A 25287-nucleotide genomic window follows, 5' to 3' on the forward strand; every position below is an offset into this window, starting at 1 on the left:
AGATGAGTGATTTTTCACTGAATGATAGTTCACAATGTGATAGTAAAGGTGAGATTTCTTAAAAAGCAAGAAACAGAATTGATAATTATAACCTCATCAACTGCAGTGTTTGTTAAAATACCTTGGAAACTATTAGGTTTATGCAGTAGGTAACTACTACCTCCGTTTGTTGATTTTTATCCTAGTAAATCAGTTTTTATATACTCTTCTTCCAAAAGAATGATTTATGATTTATGATTCATTTTGATTTCTCATGCCAGAAATCACACAATTATCTGTTTTTTTAATAACTATTTTTTTCTTCTAACATATTATGCTAAATTTGAAATCACACTGTTAAATGCACACACTCTTTCTGTCTCTCTCTCTCTCTCTCTCTCTCTCTCTCTCTTTCCATCCCTCCTACGTAGAAGTATAAAAACTTATTTGTGCTTTCTTGGGGAAACTGTGTACATGGGACTTTCAAGATGAAGCCATTTATTTTATGATTAATAGGAAAAACCCTTATTTTTACAAATGCTGCTAACAAAAATTACAGAAATGAAGAAAAATGAACAATTAAGAAGGAAAAAAGAGAAATTTCTGTGATAGAATAGAAGTAGTTTTGAGATGTAGAATGTTTGGAGATTTAAATTTAATAATCACATTTTATTAAAGTTTTTGGTATAGAATTAAAGAGATTGGTCACTGATTCTTATTAAACAAGAAAATAGTATACTTTAATGTTATATAACCATGATTAGATTAAATGAATCAGTGGCAAAATTGGAAGAATGAATACATGTATGATTTTCTATAATTAAATGAACAGAAATAAATGTTTAACAAATAGAATCTAATGCTTTCAAGATCTTCTTAAATAAAACAATTGATAGTCATTTATTGTGGCGATGGACCAAAATGCCCAGAGAAAGCAATGGTACACTGACTAGTTCAAGGAATCTATGGAGAAATAATATTTTATAATTAATAGTAAATAACAAGTAGAAGTATCACAAGGAATGCTGCCACGTGATTTGAGTATTTCAGACACTGGCTTAGCGAGCAGTTGGAAAATGAACAAAAGATTCCCAGTCCCTCCCATACTAGGAAATACCTCAACTAATCCCAATGTACTTTTCCCTAACAAATGAAATACTGACAGTCGAGCAGTTAAAATATTTACTAATTTTCCAAGTAAAATTATTTTCTAAGCTTACTTAGCAATGTTTCTCAAATATGTAATATAGCCTAATAATTATAGTAATCTCTTCTTTAATATGTAGTTTTAAAGCTACATTTTTTTTTAGTAACTCTAGGGATAGTAAAGCAACTGCATGTTAGATATTTATGGAAAATAATTTTTTACTTTAGATTTTATTTGATTTAGAAAACAATTCTTGGCAAATCTAGAAAAATTTTTTTTAAACAATTTAATCAAACACTGAATAAAACATTATTTTTAACAATAAAAATACATACAATGAAAATATTTTAATTAAAATAAATATTTTTAATGAAGCAATTTCAGTCACTTTAGAAAAAAATTTATTAAAGGTGTAGAAGTAATTCAATGATGGGAGTGAGGCAGAGGTATGAACAGGGCGGGGCTCCTCTGTCATTGCTTGTAAGCCATGTCTCTCATCAGCATGTCACAGAGCAGTTGCCATTGGATAGGATGAGCTCTGCACTTACCATGACAGTTCGTGAGTTAATAATGAAATATGAATATCCTTTGCATGTATAATTACATAAAATTTCTATTACACCATATAAGCAAAAATAGTAAAGTGATGAGAATATGCCCGAATACCTGTCACTATCCATTGCTTCAGAGATTATCTATTTAGCTGCCCTTATTCCATTATTTTTAGATGCTTTTCTCTGAATTTACCTATAGAAAACATTTTTTTCAAAAAACACATAAAAATTGTATTTTTCAAAGTATTATAATGAGGAGAAAATCAATAATTATCAGTCAAACTGACTTGCATTTAAAACACATAATCACATAATAATAATAAGAGGGACATCAGAGGCATGGTGGAGTGGGAGATGTCTTCAGATCTTTCCCCTTGAAATAACAATAAGCTGAACATCTAAAACTCAACAATTAATGCCCAACTTGCAGATTAGCACATCTGAGCAAGGGACCTGCAAAATAAGAGCTACCACAGGTCAGAAACATGAGAGTGGGGTGGTAGAATGAGAGAAACAAAAAAGATGCCTCTCACAGCTGGAGCTCCCAACAGAAGGAGGTGGAGGGGAGAAGAGGTGGTAGGTTCCTTAAACAGCCCTGCCTGAGAGATCTGTGAGCTCTATGCAGCATCAGAGCCCAGGTATCAGGACGGAAAGCAATGGGGGAATGGCAGAGAAGCAACAGCTGATTACTACGCACTGAGGTTGCAGAATGAGAGAGTGAGCCACAACAACCCGCCATCCTCCAACCCAACAATGAACCCACAGAGCCCCAGGGGAATTTGAGCAAACACTACTGAAACTATCCAACACTGACAGGGACTGAGTCTGAGGGTAGTGAGCATAATTGAATATTTATAAGAAATAAAAAAGGCATTATTCAGGCTCAAAGCAGGGATCCAAGAAGCTTAGACACAATCTACTGATAATCAAAAGAAAAAAAAAAAAAAAAAACCTTCTTAGCAACAGGCACACATGAATGCCTAGGTAGAGAAATAGTCCATTAAACACTGAATAGCCAAGGTAACAAGGCAATTCAGAAAGAAAGAAAAAAAATCTCCAGAAAATAAGCTTAAAGACATAGAATTATGTGACTTAAATGACAGAAAATTCAGGATGGTACATCTGAAAAAAAATTCAATGAAATTGAAAATAATTCATATCAACAATTCCAAGAGTTGAGAAAAAACAACTAGATCAACAGAATGAGTTCTTTAGCAAGGAGACTAAAACCCTCAGAAAGAACCAAATGGAATTTCCAGAGATGAAGAACACACTAAAAGAGATGAAAAATGAAATAGCAAGCTTGGGAAATGGAGTCAGCCAAATGGAGAAAAGGAGCAATGATGTCGAAGACAGAAATCTAGAAATAAATCAGGAGACAGAAAAGAGAGACCAAAGAATGAAAAATAATGAAAGAGAAATACAAGAACTAGCTGATACCAACAGGAAACATAAGAATAATGGGCATTCTCAGAGGCGAAGAAAAGAAGCAGGGATTAGAAAGCATTTTCAGACAAATAGTTGACAAGAATTTCCCAAACCTGAGGAATGAACTGGAGTTTGTGATTCAAGAAGTCAACAGAACACCCAATTATCTCAACTCAAAGAGATCTTCTCCAAGACACATTATATGAAAATTGTCAAAAATTAATGATTGAGAAAGAATTTTCAGGGCAGCTAGTGAAAAGAAGATGGTAACCTATAAAGGAAAACATATTAGATTATTGCTTAACTTCTCAGGACAAACCTTACAAGCCAGAAAGGAGTGGAATCAAATATTCAAACTGTTAAATGAAATAAACTACCAGCCAAGAATAATGTATCCATCAAAGCTCTCCTTTAGATATAAAAGAAAAATAAAGAATTTTCCAGTCATACAAAAACTGAGGGAATTCTCCACTATGCGGCCTGCATTATAGGAAATACTGAAAGGGGTTAGCTCACCTAAAATAAGATGACAAAAAAAATTATAACTATGAGTAAGGTGACTAATAGGCAGCTAGAAGCAGAGGAGTGCAATCCTTATTAAGAACAAGGTATTTAAGCTCAAATAATAAGAAGAGGTTTGCTATTACAAGATAGTAATGAACATTCAGTATACATAGAGATAAAATGAGGCAATAATAATAGAAAAGGGGAGAATTCAAAGACCCAAATTCACAAAGGGGAATGGAGATAAGGCACACACAGAAGAAAATGGACTACTATAATTATATATTGATCCTTTACTTATTCTTAATGGTAACCACACACCAAAGATTATGTCCTGATGTACATAACATAAAACAAAAAAGGACCACAGGGAAAACCCACAGCCTTCCCCCCAAAAAAGATTAAAAGGAAGCTACCAGATAAAATGGTTATATGAAAAACTCATATTTCAATAATCACCTTAAATGTAAATGGACTGAACTCACCAATAAAAAGGCACAGAGTTGCAGATTGGATCAAAAAACAAACTCAACCATATGTTGCCTCCAAGAGACACATATTATTTCCAAAGACACATATAGACTCCAAGTGAAAAGCTGGAAAATTATATTTCAAGCTAATGGTATTCAGAGAAAAATGGAAGTGGTGATACTAATATCAAACAAAATAGACTTCAAAATAAAAAAGGAAAAGAAATGCTGAGGGACACTTCATAATGATAAAGGGAATCATGCACCAAGAAGACATAACACTTATTAATATCTATGCTCCCAATCAGGGAGCCTAAAATACGTAAAGCAATTACTAATAGAACTAAAGGAAGAAACAGACCAAAACGCTATCTCAATAGGGGACCTAAATACCCCATTGTTGGATACGGACAGATCATCCAAACAGAACACCAATAAGAAAATAACATCCTTAAATAACACAGACCAACTGGACATAATTGATATTTACAGTCTTCCATCCCAAAACAGCTGCTTATACATTTTTCTCTAGTGCACATGGAACATTCTCAAGAATCGACCACATACTGGGACACAGAGAAACCTCAACAAATATAAGAGGGTTGAAATCATACCAACCATATTCTCTGATCATAATGCTTTGAAACTGGAAATTAACTGTAAGATGAGAGTGAGAAGAACCACAAGTACTTGGAGATTAAACAAGATACTACTAAAGAATGACTGGGTCAGAGGAGAAATAAAAAGAGAGATCAAGAGATACATATAAATTAATGATACTGATAGTATAACATATCAAAACTTTTGGGACATGCCAAAAGCAGTCATAAGAGGAAAGTTCATGTCATTACAGGTCTATCTCCAAAAACAAGAATGAGCCGAAATAAATAACCTAATGTTTCATCTTAAAAAACTAGAAAAGGAACAAATGAAGCCTAAAGTCAGGAGAAGGAAAGAAGTCATTAAAATTTGAGCATAAATAAATGAAATTGAAAACAAAAAAAAAAAGGAAAAATAAATGCAGCAAAGAGCTGGTTCTTTGAGAAGGTTAATAAAATCGACAAACCCCCTAGCAGATTCACTAAAGAAAAAGTAGAAAGGATACAAATAAGCAAAATTGGGGATGAAAGTGGAGAAATCAGGACAGACACCACAGGAAAGCTAAGAATCATACAAGAATACTATGAAAAGGTGTATAACACTAAATTTAATAACCTAGAAAAAATGAACAAGCACTTAGAATGATACAACCTTCCTAGACTGAATTAAAAACTAGAAATTCTAAATAAACCAATCAGCAGTATGGAAATTAAAACGAACATGAAAAATTTACCAAAAAGTAAAAGTCTAGGATCAGATGGCTTCACTACTTAATTCTACCAAACACTCAAAGAAGATTTAATACCCATTCTTCTCAAACTCTTCCAAAATATTGAAGAGGAGGCAATACTTTCTAACTTATTTTATGACATCAATACTACTTTGATACCAAAACCTGGTAAAGATAACATAAGTAATGAAAACTACAGACCAATATCTCATGAACACAGATGCAAAAATTCTAAATAAGATACTAGCAAATTAAAAACAGCAACATATTAAAAAAATTATACATCATGATAAAGTGGGCTTCATCCCAGGGATATAGAGACGGTTCAATAATAAAAATAAGAATTGTGCAATCACATCAATAGATGTAGAAAAAAGTCTTTGACAAGATACAGTATCCATTTATAATCAAAATACTTAACAAAATTGGTATAGAAGGAAAGTATCTTAACATAATAAAGACCATTTATGACAAACCCTCGGCCAACATTATACTTAATGGTGAACAACTAAACACCTTTCCTCTGAGATCAAGAACAGGGCAAGACTGTCCACTATAGTCACTGTTATTCAATACAATACTGGAGATAATAGCCTGTGCAATCAGGCAAGAGAAGGATATAAAAGGCATCTAAATAGGAAATGAAGAATTAAAGCCATTACTATCTGCACATGTGGAATATAAACCTAAAAGCAACAAACAACATGACAGAAACTCTTGGAGATGGACAATAGACTAGCGGTTACCAGAGAGCAGAGGGGAGGGAGAGTTAAATGGGATAAAAAGGGTCAAATATGTGGTGACAGAACATACAATGCAAAATATATTCGATTACTATTTAATTGTACACTTGAAACTTACTGGATTTTGTTAACAAATGTCACCATAATAAAATAATAATGATGATGATGATGATGATGATAATAATAATAAAGAACAAAATGAAGTCTAGTAACACATGAAAAAATAAACACTTGAAAGACTTTATACTCATTTTAATAAAAAATATTTAGAAATGACAAAAATTTAAAAAATAATAAATTCAAGAATTTACTACCACTAGGAAGAGAGTTACTGACTGCTTCTAAACAGAAAGAGAAACATATATCCAAGACTGCTGACCTTGATTACAAATACTCAAATAGCTTCTGTGCAAATCACATATGGAGAACAATTTCTGGAAATGGCAATTAAATTCTTATAAAATGCATATAGCCACTTTTATAATTTTAATTTAATTAACCAGTTGAAATGTAAATATACAATAAAGCACCAGAAGTAAATCAGAAAAAAAATAAAATAAACCAAAACACATAATAATATATTAGTAAACAATTGCAAAATTAAATGTTTTATTGTTTATCCCATCTCATTTGATACTCAAATATCTCTGTGGAGTAAGTAGGAGAAGTATGCCCTTCCTGTTTTAAAAAAGACAAAATCTTAACTATAGCTGTATTAGACAATACTGAGTGACTAAAAAAAGGCAGAGATGGGATATCTAAATCCTATGTTCTTTCTTCTACGCTAAAATGGCAAATACTAGTTCCTCCAAAGAACTTCCCAAGTCTTCCAAAAATAATAATATCTACAACTTATTGACTGTGCTAAATGACTGTATGCATTATTATTTTTTTTTCTTTTTAGGCTGAAGGAATAAATGAAACTCTGGGAAACATACTAGCATACAGTCTGAGTTGGGTCAGACATCATAGCTTTTGTTGAACTCCACACTGTTGCAGTGGATCCGAATTATTATTTTAGCAAGCCGAATTGATTAGATGCACTAACATTAGTAACAGTGGTTCACAAAAAGTCTCTGAATGGGAAAGAGGTATGGTTGGGGGGGGCGGGGGAGGACCGGACAAGGTGAGATGTGAAGAAAGCTGTATCATTTGAAAAGGTCTACAAAATAATTCTGAGCTGGCCAGTTAGATGGGCCTACCTTTAACATGGAAATTACTCTTAAGCAATATGGTGAGAGAATGAAGAAGAATGATAATAATATGCTCAATAAATTATATTAACCAAAGCACATTGGAAAAATCCTGCAGATTATAGTTCTTATTGAAATTTTTCTTCTTTTTAAAGATACCTGATATTTATTAGCTAACATTTTAGCCTAAAAGTTATAAATTCCAAGAAAAATTTTTAGAAATAAATTTTTTATGAGAAAAATTGGTTCTCAGATAAAGTATTCAAATAAAGCACATTTGTAGTAACTAAATATTTCCCCCCATTTTTTTTTCTTGGAGATTACTGTGGCAGTGACACAAATACACAGACATACAATCGACAAACATAATGGGTTTCACAATGTAGTGATGTCCTAGTATTTCATCGAAACAAAATGCATAGAGATAATTAAGGCAGATAAGAATATTTCCTGGGTTAATTCTTTATTGAGGAAGATGATTCAGGACCAGATCTTTCTCAAGAGGACAGCAGACACCTCTATTCTCTACATATGATTCTTTAATATTGTGTAAAATCTGATATCACTTTTAAGATTCTAATATGAATGTGACCAGATTGTCTCAATCTATTTATGGGCTCAGCTCTAGACCAAAAGAGTATACCTGGCCATAAATAAAAGGATTTTTTATCATTATAGACTTAACTTCTGAATTAACCCTATTCACTGGGTTTTCTTTTTTACTTCTCTTCTTTTTTTTCCTCTTGAATCTCTGCCTAGATCTACTAAATTAAATTTTGATTGGATAATTTTTTAATTCTGATACTTCACCTCTGTCTTTTATCAATCTTACTTCTTTCCCTTGAGTTAGCAACTCTAATAATCACATAATATTAATAGACAACATTTACTGAATATTATTTAGTGCATTAAGAATTCTATATGTATATATACCTCATTTTCATTATAAAAATTATATAATATGTATATATATATTATTTATAATTGTCAGTTTATACATAAAAATAAGCTTAAAGAAGTGAAAAATTTTTAAAGTTAATAAGAAATTTTCACCTCTTGGTCTCAGTAAATACTAAGCAGTGACCTTTCTTAATTGTGAACTACTTGCACTATTTAGCTCAGCCCAGCCTAGAATTTCGTAGCCTTTACTGTTTCACAAGCATCCTCTATCAAAATATGGCTGGACGAGAATGACCAGGCTGTTTCTCTATTGCAAATACGAACACAGTCTTGGGATAAAAAATGACTAATAATAGTAGAAATACTAGTCCCATATTGTATCAACTCATAGTGACTTTGCACTTTAGAAAAAGATTATGGAACTTTAAAGCAATACCCTAGATCACAGTGTCATGTAATAATGTAAAGTTTGTCATAGAAACTTGGCATACTTTATTCAGAAAGCATATACTTAAATTATGAATTTTTATAAACTTTCCTCTATAATTATCTTTCTCTACCTGTTTAGTGAAAAGTCATTCACATTGTTTTAATTTGCCTTTTTATGATTACTAATGAAGTTCTACACTCCAGTGTTACATTTGGACTTATATATCCACTTCAATCTCTACAAATCTGCTATAGTAATCAGGATACTTCATTACTTAAAATCTAAATTATTTAATAGCTCTCCATTTACCTTAGGATAAAATAAAACTTCATTGTCTGGCTTTTCTGCAGGCAGCTGACCTACCTTGCCTCTTCCCATTTAAATCCCATGGTCTACCTAAAAAGTAGTACTTACACTTCCTTTAATGCACTTTAATGCACTTTATTTTCTTATTTCCATGTGTATTTGTAAATACTGCTTCTTCACCATATAAAATAGGTTCTCATTTCCTGTAACCAAGCATTTCTTGCTTATAATTAAAGTATCATGTCCCTTCCAAAAGTTTTTCAGTCAAGGTTAGTAGCCCTTTTTATATGACCTAGGACATGATAGCACAAGTGAATTGTATTTTAATTTTGTGTTTACCTATTAGTTTCCACGAATATGGATGACTCTTTTAAGTTTAGGATGTGAGTAAAGGATAAGGAGTTAAGATTTAGAAGGAAACAGTTAGTGCCAACTTCTGGAGAGACCATGCCAAATTACTACCACAGACATTTAGAAAACCAGTCTGAATGATGACTATGTAACATCTGATCTGTGTCTAGATAATAATAGCCTCACATGTTAATCTTGGTGTTTCTGAGTTATTGGTTCTGTTCAATGTCTACTGGCTTTTATTTGGGCTCCCTCTGACTTTCCAAGGATGTGTGCTTATAGATTTATTTTGGGGACCTAACCTCAGTGACCAAATCTTTTGTCTCCCTACCCCCAAGGCCATTAAAATTAAACAATATTGGAAACAAAGCTCTTACAATAGAGGTCAATCAAACAGAACACAATGGACTTTTTAATCCTTCTCCTTCTCTCAGTCTGGTTAGACTTTATCTTAGGAAGTTCTGCTATTTTATATTTAAGTCCTTGAATGCATGAAGTGATGGATGTGCTTCCCATCCCAATCCTATGTACTGAGTTATTATCAAGGCCCCAGATGCCCTTTGGGGTAAGAAGTGAAGAACAGTGTCAGGATGTTCTTTGCCTCTCTTGACCTCTGAGAAGCCCTGTCAGCTACCTTGAACCTGGGAATTTATGCTTTTCGTTTTTTACCAGAGAAGTATTAGTTCTAATTCTAGCATGCCTTTGGAAAAAGTTCAGAAATCGGTCATCCCCTAGATAAGCACCAAAGAAAGAACAATTTGACCATTCTAAAAAAAAAAAATTATATATATATATATATATAACCATTCTTATAAATTAATGAGATTCACAAATAGATATTTTATGATGTAGACTTCCTACTCTTCCACCGAATGTGCTTTTTAAAAGTTTTTGTTTTTAATTTGTTTGTATTTTTAGCTATTTAGAATCCAGACTTTTCGATCAGCATATCTTGTAGAGATATAACTATTGTACGAAATCTTGACTGCAATAACTGTTTTTATATTATTGCCTCAGAAACATCTGTGAAGAATCCAAAGCACATCTTCCATGAAAATATTATAACTTTTCCTGGAGATAATGTTTTAGTTAGCTGCTGTTTTATAAAGAAATACATGTTTTATTAAACTCTTTATATTTCTTAAAAACTTCTTATCTTCTAGTTAGCATATTTAAGTGGAAACAAAAAAATGACTTTTTTTTGAGATATAGCTTCTGTGTGTGTGTGTGTGTGTGTGTGTGTGTGTGTGTGTGTGTGTGTGTAGCTGGTTAATACAATACATTCCTGATGAGACATGGAATTTCAACAAAGTGATCAGCCATCCATTGATGGCTCAAAACAAACAAAATAGTTAAAATTAGCAAAGGTGTTGATCTGAGGACACATTTCCAGAGAACCTTCAGAATTCTCTTCTTGATTTTAATAATCAAAGTGGGAATCTCTGATATGCTCAATATTGTAGGCATTGTTATTAAATTATTCCTTAAGTTTTACATTAACATCAGATGAATTTATACTTTGTGGTAAGAAGCCCATTCTAATTTACAATCAGTACACAACCATAAAAGGCAGTCCTAAATGTCTAGTTAAAAAGAAAAGAAGAAAACAAAACTCTCAGTACTCTGTTCCTCTATAATTCGTCTTTATTGCTAATTTGGTTGCCATGCTACAAAGAACTCAATTTCTATTTTATTGTTATTTGGCAACCTGCTTGAAACTCACCAAAGTAGAAATTAGAGATGTGCTAAACTTCAATTATTCATATTCATTTTTTCTATAAATTTGTTAAAATATAGTTTTACTCACTCATCAGTCACAAAGATGCCCCCCTCTAAATTTTGCTTGATGCTATATAGAACTTTTAAGTCATTATGCTTATAGAATTTTTTGTCTACATTTATATGTCTGCTTCTTTCATTAATGGATTTTAATAATCAAAGTGGGAATCTCTTGATAATCCCATTACTGTTCCCTATACCAGGGAGAATGTAATATTTGGCAAGTTTTCTCTACCTGCCAATCTAAAATGTGAAAGATAAGATGCTCTTTCCATCATGAATAAGTCATGAAATATATTTGATATCTACAATATTTAATTACTGAAACTGGCATTTCTATCTTGATAAACTTTATCTTGGTGGAAGAAAAAGGAAATAAGGCAAGGAAAGGAAAATGGAAAGAAAAAAGAGAGAAAGTATTACTTTTGTGGCAAGTAGCTTACTAAAATAATTTCAGACTTTATATTTATTTGACAAATTATATGTTTTCTTTTTAAATATAGCACTATAATTGCTTATTTTCATTCTTCCTTTTTATTTTGCATTTTTGAGGGATTTATGTCAAGTAAAATGGATATGTTTTTCTTCTCATATTCCTTGACCATTAAAAATTTTTTAATAATGTGAACATATTTACAAGATATTAAGAACATCAAATCTAAAGACAGTGAGCAGTAGGAGCCTAATTAAGCAAGGTAATAAAACTGACATTTAGCATTTCAGTTTTTGACTAAGGTTCTTCTTCGTTTGTTTATTTCAGATTGTAATATCTTGTGATTTGTAGATTTGTTTTGACACTGGGCATTATACTTCCTTTGACACAGTATTTGGGGTGAATTAATATGGTCTTAGCTCTGTCATCAACTGGCTATGTGACTTTAAACAAATTATTTTAAAATGAAAAAAAAAACTTGTTCACATAATTACTGGGATTCCTCCCAGATCTAAACATTTCCCCCTCCCTTTCCCTTGAGTTTGCTTTTGTGTGTGTGTGTGTGTGATTTGTGGTGTGCCTGTGTGTGTGTGTGTGTGTGTGTGTGTGTGTGTGTATGGGGAATATTTGTCTCTTTCCCTCATTTACTTCTTTTTATTTTTCTCCCACCCACCTAATCATTCACAAGTATACCTTAATCCTTTATAATACCATTTCCTAAAATGTTCCTTGGGACACCAGTTCTGCAAGACATTCTTGGAAAAATAATTTTGTGGTCAAATGAGTTTAGGATATTTTACATGCTAAATAACCTTGTAGGAGATTTAGATATATATTAGCATGTTAACGATTGTGAGAAGTCTTTGAGGGAAGTACTTATTTTACTTTGTTTAGCACAAGATTTTCTTAATTTGTTTGAGTACTGAACACTTCATTGATATTTTGTGGGTGTGTCTCTGATTTTTCTGTGGGTAGTTGTTTCTAAGGAAGTGGTATTACTGTGTATATATGTCTAAGATGTATTAACATCCCAAATTTCTAAGATTTTATGTTATCTACTTTAAGAAATATTGTTTTAAAGGTCTTAAGGAGACTCACTCAAATTGAAACCTCCCCTTACTTTTTTATGTGTTTACTGTTTCTATGGCTAAACTCATAAGTGCTATGTGTACAAGGAGAAATAGAGAAATACTATATCAACAGTTTTCTAGCTATTTCTTCCGAAGGGCCCAAATGATTTTAGTCTGAGCATACCACATACCACATGTCTTGAGACTGTGGTAACAAAACAGAGACTTTTTCAGAATTGGAACTTAGAGGAATTTGATATGCAGTGAATATTTGAACCTATATAAAATTTATTCCAGAAAAGAGCCTAGCCCAAAAGATGATTTGCGGTTGAGGATAATATCAAATAGTGCCTTCAAAAACTTAGAAACGTGAAGTAATTTCTGATTTCATTGTAACAACTTTTCCATGAGTTAGATGAGAGTATAGCTTCAGAAACTTTTGGTGGTAGAAGAGCAATGTCAAATGATGAGATAGTGATATAGATTGTGAAGAATTTTTTAAATGTTTGTGAAATATGAGTCATGATTTAACAAAAAATGTGTATTGTGTTGGAGATACATTCACAGGTATTCAAGTTGTCAAAAGGTAGGATTCTATAGTATAGTTCTAATAATTTTCTAAGAAGCTCATAAAACTCAGAAGACCTAAATTTCAGATCTATGAAATTCCCTTTGCTTTGATTCTGTGCTTTTAATATAACTTTTGGATTTGGTTTCTCATATACCATAATTCAAGGAAGAAATTTGTTAAGATGGTGACTGTTAATGATTGTGTCTCTGGAACACTCTGTTAGTAGTAGTAAATTGACATTCTGATTGAAACATTAGTTTCCCAGGAGCCTGGAAAACATTAAATAATGCCCTAAAGCCTCATTAATACTTTGGTAAACAACTCAAATAGGGTTCCAGAAACTGCAAATCTAATGATTATACCTGTGCTTAAAATAGTCTGTAAGTCTTTATCATTTACTTACTAAAGTTCTATCAGGTTTCAGTAACTTTTGTCCTTTTAATGTGAGAATTCATCTAGAGAATTTTAAACTCTCTGTTTCAAGGTATTATTAAAGATGTATCTATCTATTTATCTATCTATCATCTATCTATATTAAGTAAAATTATTCAGTCTAGTTTAACTAAAAAAAAAATCAGGTAATCATGCTACCTATATTTATAAATCTGAATGGTAGGAAAAGACTTATATACTACTAATCAACAAAGAGACTAATTTCCCAAGAAATCCGTGTTTTAAAACATGCCTCCAAAATGTACTAGAGTGTTGTTAATCTGACAACATTCAGAGTGATAATAATAATATTTTTATAACCAAATAAGCTTCTATATATTTTTTATCTTTGGGAAATATTATTTTATATACTAAAAATAACAATAATAATAGCAATAAAAAACTTTATAGTTTTTATCGTGGCTTGATAGAACAGCTCACATCTGAACTGGTAAGAATAATTTATTATCCATATCAAATAGCTCACTTGACCTTAAGACTTAGTTTGGTTGTTTGTATTGCTTAAAAATATATTGATAATTTGGGATTATGAGAGGTAGTTGAAAAAAATTATTATAAATCATTATAAAAGTCTGTTAATTCTTCTTAATAGAAGATTCATTGTGTGAAAGAATAATTTTTCTGACATCGATGTATCAGTCCATGGTGTGTTCAGGGAATAAAAATCTTACAATTTTTTAAAAATTTTATTTTTATTATGGTAACATTGGTTAACAAAATCCAGTAAGTTTCAGTTGTACAATTGAACAGTAAGGCATATATATATTGCATTGTGTGTTCACTGACCATAGTAAAATCTCAGTATTTGAATCAGGAAGTACTTTAATATAGAATGCTCTAAATTGTTGAGAGAGAAAGAAGAGATTTCTAGACCGTGCCTTTGAAAATATCCAAAATAATACTGAATCCTAGGAGCTACTATCTCTGAGATCTTTACAAGAACTATGCTGGGATCAAGAACCCCACTACTATTGTTGCTGCAGCTGCCTCTAATACCCAGGTAACTGGAGATTGAATATCTACAACTGCAGCACAGGAATCAGAAAAGCTTCTGATGAAGCCACAGCCACTATTGCTATGTCCACAATACTTGTTACTTAGGAAACTGTATAATGAACACTGAAACAGCACACCAAGCAAACACTTTGTTTCTAACAATGGTGCTTGCCAGTCAGAAAGTTATAACAGACAAGAAGATGGCCTCACCCTTCTACTTTAAAATTTCTGAGTGCACATCAATTAACATCCAAAACCTTAGCCTCAGGTTTGTGAGAAACAGGTAGTCTTAAGCTTTCCAATCTTTTCAAATGAACAAAAGATAGAACGACATTGATAGAGATAATCCAGTTTATCGGCACAACTTTTTGGTGTCTTTTTAAGATCTAGGAATAGTTAATATCGATATTTTCTTTATAGAATATTTTTTACCCTAATTACTGTGGGTTTAGTAAAACTGGTATAAGAAATGGTTGTGATTATGTTTTGTTCTTCTTTAAGAATTAAAAAAAATATTTTTCTGCTGAAATAGCTCCTGTGTGTGTGTGAGTGTGACTATATCTCACAAGTAACATTATTTTTATTTACAGTGTGGTTTCACAATTTTATATCTTTCCTTGACATTATTAATTTACTTAAAAAAATGACTTCCATAATTTTTCCAGTGTGCCTCATTAGGCCCAAAATATTATTTGTCTCCTTTCAAGTGACTTCAGGAACAAGGATTTCGTTTTCCTTCATGGACATCAAAATGAAAGAAAAGAAAGAAAGAGAGAGAGAGAGAGAGAGAGAGAGAGAGAGAGAGAGAGAGAGAGAGAAAGAGAGAGAGAGAGAGAGAATGAGAGAGAGAATGAGAGAGAGAAAGATAAAGCAAGGAAAGAAAGAAAGAAAGAAAGAAAGAAAGAAAGAAAGAAAGAAAGAAAGAAAGAAAGAAAGAAAGGAAGGAAGGAAGGAAGGAAGGAAGGAAGGAAGGAAGGAAGGAAGGAAGGAAGGAAGGAAGGAAGGAAGGAAGGAAGGAAGGAAGGATCATGTTTGGCAGAAAGAAAGATGGAATCATTGAATTCTATTGACGTATACATGCAGGTCTTAAAAATAGATGATCTTTTTATTGTTTACCTTTTGTTATCTCAAAGACAGATACTTAGTTGTCTCTTAAGTTCTGAATAGGAACCACTTTCATTTTGATTTTAAAAAAGACATTTAAAAGTGAAACAAAGCTTTCCTTTAACCTTTCCAGTGTATTAGAGGTAAGTTTTACTCAGTCTTAGAGCTTTGAGGATTTGATTTGTGAGAAGAATATAACTGAATAAATTAAAACTATTCATGGCTATTTCCACAAAAATTTTGAACTTAAAGGGGTGCATTGTTATTACAATTATTCACATAAAATGCTGCTGGAAATTACATCAGTTACTTAGATAATTTATGGGAAAAGATGTTTGTTCCTAAAGTACAGATAATTGAGGTAAAGTACTTCTAATGTGTGAATGATACAAATAATCATCTGTGTTCCATTCCATTCTATATGTTTAGCCTGAGCTATTTTTTTGAGACTTTCAATTAATATTGTCCTTCCTATATCCATGGAATAATATTCACACAAAATTACATAGAGAATCAAGGTAATTATTTTGATAAGCTCAATCATCTGCCTATTACAACTTTTTCTCTTTGAATTATATAGGTTATTCACTTATTTTTTTTGTAGTTCATATTAAATGTAGTACCTGATTTATTTCTAAGCATCATTATATAAAGTTAAGAAGTATTGAAAGATGATTCTAGTCAGATGTACAACAAAACTTAACTTTATTAGAACTTTTTGTTGGAACTTTAACAAGAAATCTTAAGATTAATAATGATATTTAGGCTTTGTCAGAAATCAAGTTATATTAACACATGAAAACCAAAGTTTTAAAACTAGGTATTTTTTCATCTAAAATTGGACGTCAAATGGTCAGTGAGCTATTATGTAATTTATATGCCTTATATGTATATCTTAAATTCTTATAAATATAAAATAATTCAGAATTTACTGTTAGCAATGTGAGTTGAGTATTCTATTGATGTAAATACTATGAACTGAATGTTTGAGTCCCTACCTAAAATTTATATGCTGAAGCTATAACCACCAGTGTTTTGGTATTTGGAGATGGGGTCTTTGAAAAGTAATTAGGTTTAGGTAAGTTAATGAGAGTAGAGCCACCATGTAAGGGATTGATACCCTTATAAAAAGTGAGGTAACTGAAGATGTCTCACATGGAAGGACACAGAAAGAAGTTATGTGTCTGAACCAGGAAGAGAGCCTCACTAGACAGAGAATCTTGATCTAGAACTTTCTAGTTTCCAGAGTTGTGGGAAATAAATATTTATGTTTAAGACACCCAGTCTATGGTACTTTATTATAACGGCTTAAGCTAAGACATTCTCCTTCCTTTATTCTAAAACTAGAAGTGCATTTATTTCCAAATGTATCCCTCTGTATTGCCATGGGCAAATCCATTGAAAAATAATACTCGGTCTCCATTTATACAGGTCTTAGGCTAATGCTAACTTTAGAATAAAATGTCTAAGACAGAAGACTGTAAATTTGTCACTATAGGGCTTGACTAAATCTGGATTTCTCCTGTCTCATTTTTCAAGTCAAGGAGTCCCTAATACCTTTCAGTATACTTCAGTGGAATACCTAGAAATAATCCATATCCATGACAAACAAATTAAACTAATCATTTGGTGATTGGTTTTCACTATTGGGCTTGACCAAAAAAAAATTCAAAAGCATTTATTGTTCTTTATTATGTATATCCATTTCATATTATTATGTAATTAATCCTAACAGTAGAGTAAGTTTAATTTCTAAAATGTTTGCCAGTAATGAACATGGCTATGGAAGCCTCCTACAAGTCTTTGGTCAATAGATTTCTCAATTGAAATTTAATTTACCTGATCCCGTGCAACTAATGGCATTGATCTAACTGAATCTCTCTTTATTCACAGAATCAGTCCAGTAAAAATACATCAGTATAGTCTCTTCTTCACTTAGTGTACATTGGAACTAATATCTAGGAAGAACAAATAATTTTCTATTCATTACACTTCATATTCTGGGTCTATAGCTTGAGTAGGTTAAGAAATGTCACCAATATGAATAATAAATTAATAATCAGTTAATAAAAAATCTATGTTTGTAGGGACTTTTGTCAAAAAAAAAAATTAAAGTAATCTAATAGTACAAACAGAAGCAATCAAGGTAATCAGTAGTCTCAGAAACGAACATGGCCAAGCTGACAGTAAATTCTTAGAGGACAAGAATAAGAGCCACAAAGTTACATAACTCTGAGAGTCATAAAATGATACTCAGAGGAAAAGACAAAAAAGAGCTCTAGAAAATCAAGAGCAGGAAGGCTGTAGATGTTAAGGTATGGCAGTTTTAATGCAAGAATGAATGTTGTGGTATCTTATTAGTACAACATTGTGTGTGTGTGTGTGTGCGCGTGTGTATACATACATACATATATATATATGTATATATATATATATATATATATATATAAAACCTTTGCTTTATTATTCTTCCTTATTCTCTCAGCCTCACCAGTTGTTAATATTCTTCCACACTGTTATATAGCATTGTTGTCCCTCACACTATTGTTACTACCCTGTGTACTTAACTAATTTGTGTAAATTGCTATCTGCCTAATTGTGCTTTCATAAAATTATTCATACATATTAAATAATATAGATCCTTGTTATACACAACTTTAACTTTCCTAGGTAAAAAATAGTGACTTGCCAAATCTGAGCTTATAGGTAAAATCAAGGAAAATATTGCAATTGACGAAAGAGCTAAGGGACCAAGCTCTCAGATGACTCCTACACTGATTTAGAGATGAGAGCACAGATTTTAGACAAGGTATTCTTAAATAAAGTCAATTGCAATTAGGACAGCAGTATTGTTTCAGAAATATTTACTTGGTATTCACCATGAACTAAACACAATTCTAGGCTTTGGGAATATAGCAGTGAGTTACACATACAGAATTCCTGCTCATATGGAGTTTATATTATAGTGTAGTGAGATAGTGAACTAATAAATAAGGTATAAATTTCAATAGGTTGTGAATGATACAAAGAAAATAAAATTAGGATGTTGGTGTTGACTGGTGGGATGATTCACTTCTGGGGCAGTGGAGGGGGGCGGGGACATGAGGGGGTGGTTAATATTGACTTGTCAGGAGGGGCCATCCTGAGAAACTGACAGTGGAATGAACACCTTAACAAAATGAGAGCACAGCTATGCATATTCAAATACTCTTGTCTTGAAAATCTAGTACGGTTATCTGAAGGTTAAAGCTTTCTTTGAAGGTTAAAAAAAAAAAAAATTAAGGAGGCCAGTGTGACCAGAGTAGAATGAGAAAGGTAAATAGATATAAGGTAAAATGGTGGTTTAGAAGCCTTGTAAGCCATGTTAAAGACTTGATTTTATGCTAAGTGTGGTGCAAAGTCATTGGAGATTTTAAGGAGAGGAGTGGTAATTTGGAAAATAAGAATACAGACTCAAGATTTAGAATAAAACCTGTTGTTTACTAAAGCTGTGTGGGAGAAACAATAACACAAATGAATTTGGAAGCCCACTACATCTCATTTTCTGGATGGTGTTCATGGCAAAATGTTAAAAAGAGAACTATTTTATGAAGCTTTGACTTAAAATTGAGATAAAGTTAAGCAAACTTTAATACTTATAAGAATCTGATAATGTACATTGAAAGCATTTGTTCAGGAGAGTAAATTCCTAGTCTATGAGTTATAAATTAAGACTTTATTCACTAGCAATCGACTATAACATGAATCTCAGACTATAGAGAGTATTGTTTTCTTCTTTAGTGTCACAATGTAATTTGTGCTTTATAATGATTACTGTAGATGCTCATGAAGACGGTAACAGTAGATCTAGAAGGGAAGTAAAGAGACCAGTTAAGAAGCTATTGCCACCATCAGGGATGAGAAAATAGTGTCTTGACCAGGAAGAATAAGAGCAGAGATGAGAAGTGCATAGGTTTAGGTGAAGGTCTTATAGTATCCTGATAGATTTAATATGGGGTGGGGGGTGGGATGGAATAAAACTGTAATGAAGGATAAATCCATTTGAGTTATGGGTCAAATAAGAATGTAAAGTTTCGCCTAGTGGGAAAAAGTCACCTTTGTAAGCTGTATTTTGCTGAAAAGAGAGAAAAATCCTGGAATCTTTTCTAAATGCATCCACCATAGGAAATAAGATTAGCTTGTAGCTTGGGTTAAAGGAGAAAGTTGACAAAAGAAATATAGTGAGTATATGCCATGTAACCTCGCCATTGCTCTGATACTCTTTGAAGCTGAAGCCATATCTCTCCTGGAACTGCAGAATATTACTAACTGGTCACCTGCTTTCAGATTTATCTCTTTCTATCCACATAGCAGTCAGAGTGATCTTTTTAAATGATAAACAGATGTCTAACTTCCCTGCTTAAAACTGTTCACAGGGACTTTCTGCTAAATACTGCAGATCAATCAAAAGTATTTACATGTTCTTTTTTAGAAGTTCAGTGTAAATACAGTAAAGAAATGTCTTTAATTGTATTAATCCAAAAACACAAAAAGAGAGAAGAGACAAAGTATATGAGATAATTTGGATAATAAAGAGGAGATAAATGATAAATTTATTAGGTTTAATATCTCTTTGCTTTGCTGAGTACAAATGAGGTGCCAAGATGAAGAACCCCAGAAAAGCTAAGAAATAGAGAATCTAAACACCTCTGAAGATGGAAATATAAGATAAGACTAGTAATAAGAGGATTAAGAAATTGTTATTAGAATAGCGAGGCTACTAGATTTCTCATAGCTAAGAACAACTTGTTATCTACATTAGCAGAAAATAGGATCTTTGATTTCTGAAACAGTTAAACAATAAGTATCTAGACTGATAAAAGGAGCCCCAAGACCATTGCTATGGAGCAAGCCAAGTATAAATTGGCAGAAAGTAGGAAGGATATCAAAAGCTAAAAGAATAAATTCATAAATTACTGTTTGTTTTTTTTTTTTCACTTAGGGAAGAGTTTTAGAGTTCTTTTATAGAATTATGCAATAGTGGATTATATAACAAAGAAAAAAAGAAAAAAAATCAAATCTTTAAAAAAGTTTTCCATAGAAGGATGTATAATCATATTAAAATACTTTCTCCACCTGTCAAGAAAATATCATATAGTCATAATTATATAAACATCAAATGTTAATTTAACTAAGAATTAAGATCCTGGTAAGATTATGGGAGAGAAATATGTGTGTGTGTGTGTGTGTGTGTGTGTGTGTAGAAGAGTATTAAAATTAAATCCTAATCTTGTATAGTCAGTAGATTATATATATAAATTAAATACTTTAAAATTTCAGTAGAAACATGTTACATAGAATTATGGAAGTAAATACAATTGAAATAGCTAAAACAATTAGAAGAAAATACAAAGAGGTGGAGTGGATACTGCTGTTTTTCACTCTAAGTCTTAATGAAATGTTTGGTTTTTCAAATCATGAATATTTACTGTATGATAAAAATAAAAATTGCATTTAAGACAAAGTAATCCCTGATTTTACAATGTAATTCTTATAAAAACCATCAATTTACTGTAGTTAACATACCTCTGCCAATATCTGATACTTTATCTTTTCATTTATCTATATTTTAGCTATGATATGGCTCCCTCAAACTTCCTCCTCTTCATACTTTTAGAGTATGCCCAGCTTATTTCTGCTTGGTAGGCCTTGTCCTCAAATCTCTACATGGTTAACATCTTGTTATTCTATGCTCAGTCTAAATATCATCCTTCTCAGAATGCCCCCTGAGACCAGTGACTCTGTAAGTTATTACTCTGTTTATTTTCTTCATAACACTAATATTATCTGGCTGTTGTTCTTGGTAAGGAGCCCATTTGAGGGGTCCAGATCTTGATTATAGCCAAATGAATTTGTTTCAGCATCGAACCACACTTTGTAAAATTAGAGTAGAAATTTTCAAGATAAGTTATCTTTAAATTTTCCAGAGTTCATTTGTGAGCATTTATGGAATACCCTCTGTGTTTAAGCATTAAGCTGCACTACAGGTAATTTAAAGGAACCAAAATAGTCAATGGTATAGACTAGTTCAGTTGTCAGTCTAAAAATGACGTTCAAGTTATGGAAGGTCCATTAAATCTAGCCTCAAAAGCTACAGAAATTTGAAGATATTTAAAACTCTAATTCAGAAATATATGTGTATTCTTATGTTCATTGCAGCATTATTTACAGTAGCCAAGATATGGCAGCAACTTAAGTGTCCATCAATAGACAGGCAAAGAAGTGGTACATATATACAACAGATTATTATTCAATCATGAAAAAGAACAAAATCTTACCTTTTGCGACAACATGGATAGCTCTGGAGGGTATTATATTTAGTGAAATAAGTCAAACAGAGGATCAATATTGAATCATTTCACTTAGGTGTGGAATCTAAAAAAATAAATAAATAAATGAACAAGTAAAACAGAAAAAACTCATAGAGACAAAGAATATTGTAATGATCGCCAGATGGGAGGGGGGTTGGAGGATAGGTGAAAAAGGGAAAGGGGGATAAAGTACAAACTGGTAGTTACAAATAGTCATGGGTATGTAAAGTATAACATAAATAATACAGTCAATATTGTAATAACTGTATGGAATCAGATGGATACTAGATTTATCAGAGTGATCACTCTGTAAGGTATATAAATGTCTAATTATTATATTGTACACCTGAAACTAATATAATTTTGTATGCTGAATGTAATTGAAAAATAGATTTAAAAAAATAGGTAATATTCAACCTATAAAAGAAATAATAAAAACTACAGGGTTTTGACTACTGTATTAGTTATCTATTGTTATATAACAAATTACCCCAAAACTTAGTGGCTTAAAAACAACAAACATCTATTATCTTATACTTTCTGTGGATCAGAAATTCAGGAGTTGTTTAGTTGGGTGATTGTCTCAGGGTTTCTCATGAGGTTGTAATCAAGATGTTAGCCAGGACTTCAGGTATCCAGCAGCAGCTTAATTGGAGCTGGAAAACGGGCTTCCAAGCCCATTCTTGTGACTGATGGCAATAGGTGCTCTGATCCTTGTGACATGGGCCTTTTTGTAGGATTGCTTGAGCACCTTCATACCACAGTAGGTGGCTTCCACCAGAGTGAATGAGAGAGAGAGAGAGAGAGAGAGAGAGAGAGAGAGAGAGAGAGAGAGAGAGAGAGAGCACAAAATAGAAGTTATGATGCCTTTTATGATTTACCCTTGGAAATCACACTGTTGTTTTTATCACATTCTATTTAATACAATGAAGTCACAAAACAGCCCACATTCAAGAGGAGAATTAGAAAGGAAAGGTATCAAAAAGTTTTGTAGCATATTTAAAAGTTATCACTCTAGTACCTAAATACTATAAGCAGTCATAAGGCCATGAACTAAAGGGCAGTCCTTTAGTTCTCTCTGGGAGGCAAATAGTATTTGTGGAAAACCTACTATATGTTATTATACTGGATTCTTAGTGTAGTTTGATTTAATTCTCTGACCACTTTGTAAACCGAATATTATGTTTATTTAATATAAAAACAATGGTGTTTATAGACATTAGTAACTTTCTCAAGAACATACTTCTGTGTAAGGTGAGGCCAAAACATATAATATATAGTGTTTGCTTTGCTTTGTTGTAATCACACTAGTGGCTTTTGATCCAGTTTAGTTGCAAACAGATTTTGTTTGATATATAAAATGCTTTCTAATTTGAAAAAAATTGGTTTAGGATATTTTAAAAATGGAAGACTTCACATGAAATCTAGAAATATTTTAGTAGTCTTGGAAACAATGAAGCATTTCTATATCAAAACAAGCAGCTGAGTTTGAGCCTGCCTTTTTAGGTAGATATATACTTTCAGATCATCATCTAGGTTTGCATCATAGTTCTCTCTTACCACGTTTTACCTACTTAAGTTATTTTCTAATCTTTGCATTCATTTAAATCTTATATCTCTGGCTGGCTGAACATATAGCAAATAATTAAAGAAGAAATCAAATACTAAAATTTATTAATTTATAATTTTTAAAAGGTTAAAAATGTGATATACAAATATGTAGTGAACACGTGCTAAAGAATCATTTAATTCGTTAATGAGAGTACCAGCAGAATGGCAAGTTTGGTTCAAAGAAGTATAAAAGAGACTGAAATATTTACAATCAATAAAATAAAAATATGCTGATTTAAGATTGTAAAGTTAGATGTAAAACTAGTTAATGCACTGGATAATAAACTGGTATTATTTTTACTACCTGATGGACATCATTTTCATCTCTATTGGACAAAAAATATCTGAAATTTATCAATACATAAATTAATATCTGAATTTATAGAGACTGGGACCTAATCAATATTAAATTGTAAGTTAAACAAAAGTATGTCCCCTAGAAGAATTAACTAACCCTTGAGGGGTCCTGTTAGACAATGGTCTAGAATGACATTCATTTAAAAGGATATGCAACAGTTCTTTTACATATCTTTTTCTCAGCAAGATTTTGACTTGTATTTTAAATAATTTTGTGTCATGGATCACTTAATTAAATAATACTTGAGTAGGTATATTATTTTGCTAGAGCTATCAGAACAAAATACCATAGACTGAGTAGCTTAAACAACAGAAATCCATTTTCTCACAGTTTTGAAGGCTGGAAAGCCAAGACCAAAGGGCAAGCAGAATTAGACTCCTCTGAGGCTACTCTCCTTGGTTCACAGATGCCTTTTCTTCTGTGTGCAGTATTCCTGGTGTCTTTCTCTGTATGTCCTAATCTCCTCTTTTCACAAGGACACCAATCATATTGAATTGGGGCTTACCCTAATAACTTTATTTTAATAGTCTCTTTAAAGACTTAATCTCCAAATACAGTCACATTCTGAAATACTGGGGGTTAAAACTTCAATATGTGAAAACAATTCAGTCCATGGCACTAATTATATATTTTAGCAAGTTAAAAATGTTTAAATTCTACATTCACACAACTCTAGTAATTAATTGTTTGCTTTACAACACAATGAAAATTTTGATGTAACATTTTATTAAATTATAATTTATTGTAAGATTTTGCATTTTTTTTGTTATTTTTACTTTTCCTATGAATTTTTCAATTAATTTCAGCTGAGTACACCTTTAAGTGTGTAGACATAATTAGTACTGTGTTTTAGAAACCGTTAATGCCTAGTTATATTTGTGTAATACTTTACAAGTTTCAAAATAATTTTAATAATTTTTATTATAATTTAAAATTTTACCAGTATTAATATTTAGATCATTTTATAACTATGAGCAGAAAAGTACCTTTGCTTTTGACTATTAAGAATTTCTGAGGGACCATAATAAGAACCATTTCAAAAGAACAGTAAGGGTGAAATCCCAGTGACTTTCAGTTGAACATATTTAACAAGAACATATTTAACAACAAAGTAATAAAGAACTTACTAAAATTTTAGCTTTTTTAGTAATGCAATGTCATAAAATGATTGCAGTTATCATCAGCAACTTCCTATGAACTTTGTTATATATGAGCAAAATGAAAATA

At 31.8% G+C, this 25287-nt stretch overlaps 1 protein-coding gene across 4 annotated transcripts in view; it reads left to right on the top strand.

The window, feature by feature from the left end:
• Positions 1 to 25287, top strand: part of LRP1B (LDL receptor related protein 1B) — a 1622137-nt gene that overhangs the window by 780168 nt on the left and 816682 nt on the right. The window lies entirely within an intron of this gene.

Source organism: Rousettus aegyptiacus, unplaced genomic scaffold (genome assembly GCF_014176215.1).
Source record: "Rousettus aegyptiacus isolate mRouAeg1 unplaced genomic scaffold, mRouAeg1.p scaffold_m13_p_2, whole genome shotgun sequence".
Taxonomy (NCBI): domain Eukaryota; kingdom Metazoa; phylum Chordata; class Mammalia; order Chiroptera; family Pteropodidae; genus Rousettus; species Rousettus aegyptiacus.